General features: G+C 35.0%; 1 long non-coding RNA gene across 1 annotated transcript in view; it reads left to right on the top strand.

The window, feature by feature from the left end:
- The window catches only part of LOC108535663 (uncharacterized), an 8,415-nt gene extending 877 nt beyond the window's left edge, over positions 1-7,538 (top strand). Inside the window, exons 2-3 of the long non-coding RNA XR_001887288.1 lie at positions 2,370-2,411; positions 5,179-7,538. This is a non-coding gene — a long non-coding RNA (uncharacterized LOC108535663). The remainder of the gene's footprint in view (positions 1-2,369; positions 2,412-5,178) is intronic.
- The last annotated feature ends 904 nt before the right edge of the window (positions 7,539-8,442 follow it).

The following is an 8,442-nucleotide window of genomic DNA, read 5'->3' as shown; positions in this document are numbered from 1 at the left end:
GAAGGAAGGAGGAAGGAGGGAGGGAAGGAAGAAGGGAGGGAGGGAGGGAGAAATGGAAGGTAAGACTCAACCCCTGCACTCTTCCAGCCCAAGCCAGAGGACAGGCAGTCAGGAAAACCTGCAATCTCCAGATATATGACCTTCACAAAGTTTTTCCAGGACAAAGTTTCTCCATCTGTAGAGTGAGGGCTTCAGCTAACTTGATGTTTGTTCTGAAAGGTTCTTGATTTCTTCATTATGGTCTGGTATAAAAAAAGGTATTATCTTAAAAAGAAAGAACTTTTATTTTAGGTTTAGGGGTACATGTGTAGGCTTGTTATATAGGTAAACTCATGTCATGGGGGTTTGTTGTACAGATCAATCCTACTCTCCATTAGTTATGTTTTCTGATCCTCTTTCTCCTTCCACTCTCAAACCTGACATAGGCCTCAGTGTCTGTTGCTCCACTCTTTGTGTTCATGTTTTCTCATTATTTAGCTCCCACTTATAAGTGAGAACATGCAATATATGGATTTCTGTGTCTGCATTAGTTTGCTAAGGATAATGACCTCCAGCTCTATCCATGTTCCTACAAAGGACACGATCTTGTTCTTTTTTATGGTAGCACAGTATTCCATGGTATATATGTACCACATTTTCTTTATCCAGTCTACCATGGATTGGCATTTAGATTGATTCCATGTCTTTGCTATTGTGAATAGTGCCACAATGAATGTATATATGCATGTGTCTTTATGATAGAATGATTTATATTCCTCTGTGTATCTACCCAGCAATGGAATTGCTGATTTGAATGATAGTTCTGTTTTTAGCTCTTTGAGGAATCACCGCACTGTCATTAATGTGGATATTCAGCTATCCACAATAGTTGAACTAATACACACACCCACCAACAGTCTGTAAGTGTTCCCTTCTCTCTGCAAGCTCACCAACATATGTCATTTTTTGACTTTTTCATCATAGTCATGCTTACTGGTGTGAGATGTTATGTTATTGTGGTTTTGGTTTGCATTTCTCTAATGAGTAGTGATGTTGAGCTTTTTTTCATACATTTGTTGATTGAATGTATGTCTTCATTTGAAAAGTATCTGTTCGTGTCCTTTGACCACTTTGTAACGAGGTGGTTTGCTTTTTTCTTGCAAATTTGTTTAAGTGCTTTATAGATCCTGGGTATTAGACCTTTGTCAAGTACATAGTTTGCATATAAAAAATAAATATTTTCTCTTCCACTTCTAAATTTGTCTGTGGGCAATAAGAATTTGCCTAAGCATTGTTCTAGCCAACAAAGTATACATTCTTTGCCATTGCCCAAAATTAACTACAATGTGGAAAATAGTGCTTTGAGAAAAGATATATATGTGTATTATATATACATGTCTTTATATATTATATATATATATAAATTGAATTAAGAATAGCCACCCTAATAGGTTTTTTACTCATGGACCAGTGCTTCTAAAACTTTAATGTTTGTACAGATCAACTGTAGGTCTCCTTAGAATTAAATGTCTGAGTTAAAACCTAAAAATCTGCATTTGTGTAAATGAATCAAGTGATGCTGAAATTACTGGTACATAGATCACACTCTGAGGGGAACAGCTCTAGAACCAACTGAAAAATTGATAAGATCTATAAACCTAACTTTCTATGAAACACACACACTAACATACATATACACACAAACACACACCCACACGCTCTCTCTCTCTCTCACAACTTCTTCTTATTTCAGTGTTTTACAGAAAAATCCCCAAAGCCCCATTCATGGATACCAGTTAAGAACTTCTAATTAGAGGAAAGGAATTCAAAAGAGTAGTTTCAGGTTACCCAACGCTACATAAACTCGTGATGTATATTGCTGCAGCAAGAATAAGTAGTCAGTGAATCAGATGTAAAAAGGGAAGAATGCAGGATACTGGCTGCTGCTTTACTGTCATGGCAAGGATGATCATGAAAAACATATGTCCCTCCAAATTTGGAATTATTTTGACTAAAATGGTCATCTTTAGCCAGATTTTACCCTTACCAAATTGTAACTCTGAGCATCAAAGATCTCTTCTCAGGAAAGGGATGCATGTCAACTATCCTCATTAATGAATATGTGACACATCAGGGCCAGTTTTCTTATTTAAACAATTGTTTGTAGCATGCCATTTTTTTCATGGGCTCCCTTTCTATCTCTGGCTCTTGTCTATCAAATTTTATACTGAAAATATTAATAGAATCTGTGTACAAATCTGGGGTATACTATAAAAAGAGTAACTCCTGTTTCTTTCACAGTGTGCTCCTGTTTAGACATTCTCAGTCCCATACATATTTATATAATAGCTGTAAATGTACAAGTTATTTTCTTTGATTTTTTTATCCAGTAGAAGAAACTGAAGACGTGTCTTCAACAAAGAAGCAGAAAAGTAAGCTTATAATGAGATTAAAAGTAATAAATCATTCTGTATTAAAGATGCTACATCTGTGTAAAATGTTAGACTCTCTTAAGACCAGTATTCGAAGAAGAAGATTTTTAGCATAGACATGAAGAATAACATTAAAGTAGGTCATTTATATTTTAAAGAGAAGCGTATCACTTTTGTGTTAGGCAAGAGGCACATAGTTGGAAGAGTTACAAGTAATGATTGAAGTGGCATTTATCGCAAATCCTTCTTCATATTTTTGATCCTTAGTACTATGGCTGAATCTATGCTTAAATGTGTGTTACCATCTGCTTTATAATAGGACAGCTGAAGTAATAAGCCAAATTTTTTATATCAGGTAGAAAAAAATGAAGAAATAGGTTTTAGCAATTCAATTGCTTGGAAACTCACTTCTAAGATTCAAGATTCTTTTTGATTTTTCTAGATATATAGTAGATTCTAAATATTCAATCTTTGGGATCATTTCTTTTGGAATCTAATCAATCTTCATATGCAGTTACAAAATTCAATGCCCAAGTTTCTCATTATTTCGGTTCTTCCAAATTAGACATTTTTGTTCATATGGTAAAGCAATAAATTTTGAATCTACATATGCATTAACGTCATTGCAGAACAGTGTAAAGGAAGCAATTTTGAAATAGGTATAACTGAAGTTTCTTTCACAGAATGCTTTTAAAGTAAAGAGCTAGATACTTGTCTGAAGAAATGATGTTTCTTGATTCTCCAGTGCTTCTTGGATGTATTTGTGCAGGAAATTACTAAAATGCACCTTACAATAGCAAGTGCCTCCTGCTCGGTACTAATAGGTGATTCATTAGACAGATACTGAATGCCTACTCTGTTCCAAGTACTTCTTTGGATACTGGAACTAATGCAGTAGATAAGAGACTTATTATAATCCTTCATATAATAAGGTTGTGAGAAATATAGGGAAATAAGCAGAGTCTTATGAAACTTTTGAGTAATATTACAAAATCCATAAGAAAAAGAATTATAGGTCAATCTGGACATATTTTCACTTTATATAGCAACACTTTCCCAATTATTAACCTACCGGTAATAATTTGTGGCTATGTCACATAAACATTTGAAATCTCATATTTATAAATAACTATTAGAATATAATTCAATGAGACAGATGAATTGTGTCAATGCCAGTTTCCTGGTTGGAATGTTGTTCTATGGTTTTACAATATGTCACCACTGAGGGAAACTAGGTGAAGGCATGTGGGATCTTTCTGTATTAACTCTTACAATTACATGTGAATCTACAATTATTTCGAAGTAAAAATTTTAATTAAAAACAAAACACAAGTACTTTTAGTAAAATGGTGTCAAATATTCTAACTTCATTTGGGGGATCTATTGCATCAAAATGATATTTGCTATCTTCATCTTACAATAAGGCGGTTCTATAGCCTGATATTCATGAACCTTTAAATGTAAGCTCTGATATTTGCAGTCATAATAATATTTTATCAGCTTATTCAACATCAGTGAAATACATGTGTCAGAACAGTGTCCACTTCTGATAAGCAGCTGGAAGGCAGCCTGTCATCAATGGGCCCTTCTACTTTTAGCACTGGGTTGCCATTCCTCCTCATGCAGGGCCGGCTTTACTACTGTCACTCTTGTAGCCTGCCTAACTCCCAAGCCCCCATAACCACCACAAACTTGAAGAGAGGAGAGTTGTATTATTGCTTCGGTTTGAAGATAGAAGAAAAGAGAAATCATTCCAGATGAGATGCATTGGAAAAGAAAACTAAATTCAAGATTCTTCAAACTATTGTCATCCCTCAAAACCCAGTGACCCATGGAAATGGAATCGGAATACTGCCTGGTTGCATCTCCAGCTTCCTTTTTCCTATCCTTTGCTTTATTCTACTTCATAAACCCCTAGTCTCATATAGATTGGGCCATCTTCTTTATCTCCCACACACCACTAGCTTTAATTATCATTTTTCTTTCCTGGCCTTCTGCAAAAGTCTATGGCTAGGTGACAGAATGCCAACGGATAGGAGAGAAAACACTGGAAGTGTGGCACCCAAAATTGTGAGGAGATGCTAAACTTGCCATCTTTTACCAAAGCTGCTACCTGAGAGCACTGACTTACTGAGTCCAGAGTCCTTACTTGCACCACATTCCCTTAACTTTCCTGTTTTGCTTTCTACTCAGAGCTGCTACCTGGCTGCTACCTTGGTTGCTTAAAGAGCAATCAAACCACCTTAGGAAAGCTCTTGCCTCTAAAGTAAGGGCAAACAAAACTTTTAGATGTTGGCAACCACCTCTCTGTGACGTTATAAAACATGCGTGCGCACGCACGCGCACACACACACACACACACACACACAGTCTGTTGCTTTGCATAGTGATAAGCTCGTGTTTTGAAACCTGTGACTATGTCTCTATGATTGCTATGTACATCAACAGATGTCTATATGATCAGAACTTTGACTTTCTCTGCCAAATCATTTTTATTATCACTTATTAAAGGCTTATTATGTACCAGGAAGAATTTTAAGAGCAGATGTAACTCGTTTAACTGTCATAATATTACTGTGAGGTTTTCGTTGTTTTGATTTTATACATGAAGACTCCAAGACACAATGAGGTTTAGTAGCTTGCCAACAGCTACAGAGGCTGATGGCAAAATCTGTGACCTTATCTGCCGCACTGTACTGCCTCACTGTGCTTTTTCAAAAGCTCATGTTCTCAATGTTTTAACGAATTGTCATACTCTCTTCCTTAGGTCCCATCAGTTTCTTCCAGTGTGTCTACTTGGATGGGTACAATGGCTATGGATTTCAGTTTCCTTTCACTCCTGCACCCCGCCCTGGAGAGAGCTCTGGCCAAGCAAATTCTCCAGGACAGAAGCAACAAGGACAGTAAACACACATGTATGACCCTTACAAGTGCTTTAAGATTTTAAAAATGAGATATTTTGTCCACAATGGTTCCGGCAATTAAGATTATGCAACCCAGAGAATTTCTGTGAAAACATTTTGCTCTTTGGCCTGGTGTGGGCAGAAAAGGTGGCTAAATGGATTGAGTGATGAGCAGGCATGTTTAAGGGTCTAAGTTTCAAGAATCTGTTATGTGTGTTTGCTGTGGTGCCTGTATTTATCTTATTTCCAATCACTATAAGGTTGTACACAAACTAATTTAAAGTTTACTTAATAATGGTGTCTTTAAAATAATTGACACAATTACAAAATGGAATTCCTGGCTTCAGTTAGCTATTATTTTTTTAATGACAACATAGAATGTGTTCTAAGTTTAAAAGATGGGGAAGCTTATATAAAAGTGACTTTTTTGCATCATATGGGTATCTAAACTTAATTTACCCAATAAGTTGATGCTTAATGATTTTATTTTATTTATGTCTATTTCTATTTTAGTTGTGGCTTTGCTCTAAGAATGGGTAACAGTTGTACTACAAACTGCTATAAATTTCCTGTGATACTCTTTTAGAGCTCAAAATATCTCTGAGCTTTAGACATGGTAAGATGGAGAATAAATGCTTGATAAATCTTTAAGATATGTCTTGAATGATAATTAGGACATTCAGTCCAGTGGCAATACACCATTCAGTTAGGCAGGTCTGATGAATCATTTGTTTAAAATATTAGCAAATGAGATGTAGAATTCTGAAATTTCTTCAGACTGTGTCCTAATAAAAATGTCACCTGTGTGAAATTTTAGATCAATCACTAAATTTGGGTGACAGATGTAAAAATATTTTCATTTCACTTTAATATATTCTTTCTGTGAAATAAAATGTTTTCTTTTTCATAATGGCAAAATATGAATGCCATCAAAGTTTAAGGAATTCATTTTAGCCTTAAATATCTTCATGAGATGTCTTACTTGTATTTTAGATAACTGGTCATCAGTGCCAATGACATGGATAACAATTTTTAATCTACACAACAGTGCTTCACTGGGAATGACTGTTACGTTTTTGTCATATTCCTAGTAATATAAATACTCGTGTTCTTTACCACATTGTTTTTATCAACTCTAAAAGTCATGTCTCTGTGACTTTTATCATGTTTACAGTTGCGACTGAACTTAAGACAAATTAACTCAGGAAATAAATTGAGTTATCCTTTCTAGCGTTGTAATTATCATCATCAAGGCCTGAGATAGCCAGAGCCAATACTAGCCGAGTGATTTATTTTCAAGGATTGCCACTAACTATGGTTCTTTAGGACCAAGATATAAAACAGTTTTACTAAAAATCATTAGGCTAGGTGTCAGTAATACGTTCATTACTAATAATGGATATTTGGCCTCCACCAGAAGCTGGTGGACCTCATTCACGCCACGAAAGCCAGTGTTACATGAACCAGATTAATGACTCTATGGGGAATGTGGGACATCCTGGAAGTGCATAATTTCAGGAAAGACCAGACAGTACCATCTTGCAAAGCCCCTTCAGGTGACAATCTAAACTTGTGGGTAGGAGAGTGGATAAAGTTTATTGCTCAGCTGCTCCTCCAGCCTGCTCAATGTACTGAGTAAAGAAATAGCAAATACGATAGATGTTTTAGATTTCATAGAGCAGAATGGTTTGTCCATTCTTTCATTCAATGACTGTTTATTGAATACTTACTCTTTTAGGGCACTGTGTTAGGTGCTGGATTGTATAAGAAAAATATAATAAGTTATATTCCCAGTGTTATTCTGACGTAGTGAATGACCTGAAAAATTACTAAACATACTATGTTTGTTTCTCCATGAGTAAAATAGGGACATAGCGACAAACAGTCTAATATCTCATAGAAATATCATGGAGACAAATGAAATATTTTAATATAAACATGATATTAAAGTAAATTTCTGAAGTAATGCTTTTGGATATGGCACTAATTTTCCTCTGACTGTTTTACTGTTTCCTTCACTCTCAATATAAAAACTATTTGATGAGATAAAACACGACATATTTTATTGTAATTAGAATTTAGACAAATCAGCTATAATGTAAATGATGCTAATAATAATTACGTTTGATCTGATTAAAGTTACAATGATCATAGCACTTTAAAAATATTATCTACACTGTAATTTGTTTGTATGTTACCATCAAATAAAATAGTTATAGCTCTTTCAAGTTTGATGCCTTGCATTTTAAAAGGAAAAGATAAAAGGTTGATTAAGAATCTTTGTCTTTAATGGTTCATTCATAATTCAAGTTATACTGGTCAGGAATATGTAAGCATTTCATAATTGTTTTAGTTATTTTGCACAATTGGTATACACTACTCCCATTACATCCCTGCTTTTACCCACTCTTCATCCCCTCTTAATAAATAAAGATCTGAAAATAAGAATTGATTTTTCCTAAGGTTTTTGATTTATATTTAGTTTTCTTAAAGCCTGATAAACCATTATTCAAATGGGGCAAGTTTTTCTTTTCTTTAATGAACCCTAGCAAAAGCACCTGTATATGATGGCTCATTCTGACATATCTTTTCAAAACTTCTCAACTTCTTGCAGAAATATTTTAGAAACTGGTATTGAGATACTGTGTATTTTAGAGATTTAACTTGCACCCTTGAGTAATTTTTCTGGAGAAAAAAGCAAAGGAGACAACAAATGTTGCTGATAGAAAACTCAATGACCATATAAGCCAAGTGGCACATACAGAAAATGAAACTAATCCTTAGAGAAACTTGAAAATTTGCCCAAAGTAACTGACTACTTCAAAACCAGGCCTAGAACCTTGATGCACTAACTCCCAATTGTTCTTCAGTTTTCAGGGTGTTATTACAAATATTGGCTTATTTTTCCAGTATCCCCAAATCCATCTTGCAAATTATAATCGATATAGAGATGTAACACTCTATGGAAAGACTTGTCTTTTTTCCTACTTGAAAGCTGAAAAGTGCCTTAAGAGTGTGTTGCATTCACTTGCTTTAGAGTAAAGAAAATAAATGTCAGAGAGGTGGCAGGCCCGGAGGCATATTGTTAGTTAGCAGCAGAACCAATGGGATTGAGAGCGCAAACCTTT

The sequence above is a fragment of the Rhinopithecus bieti genome, unplaced genomic scaffold (assembly GCF_001698545.2).
Source record: "Rhinopithecus bieti isolate Rb0 unplaced genomic scaffold, ASM169854v2 scaffold_1060, whole genome shotgun sequence".
Lineage (NCBI taxonomy): Eukaryota > Metazoa > Chordata > Mammalia > Primates > Cercopithecidae > Rhinopithecus > Rhinopithecus bieti.
This window is presented reverse-complemented; position numbering and strand designations above follow the sequence as displayed.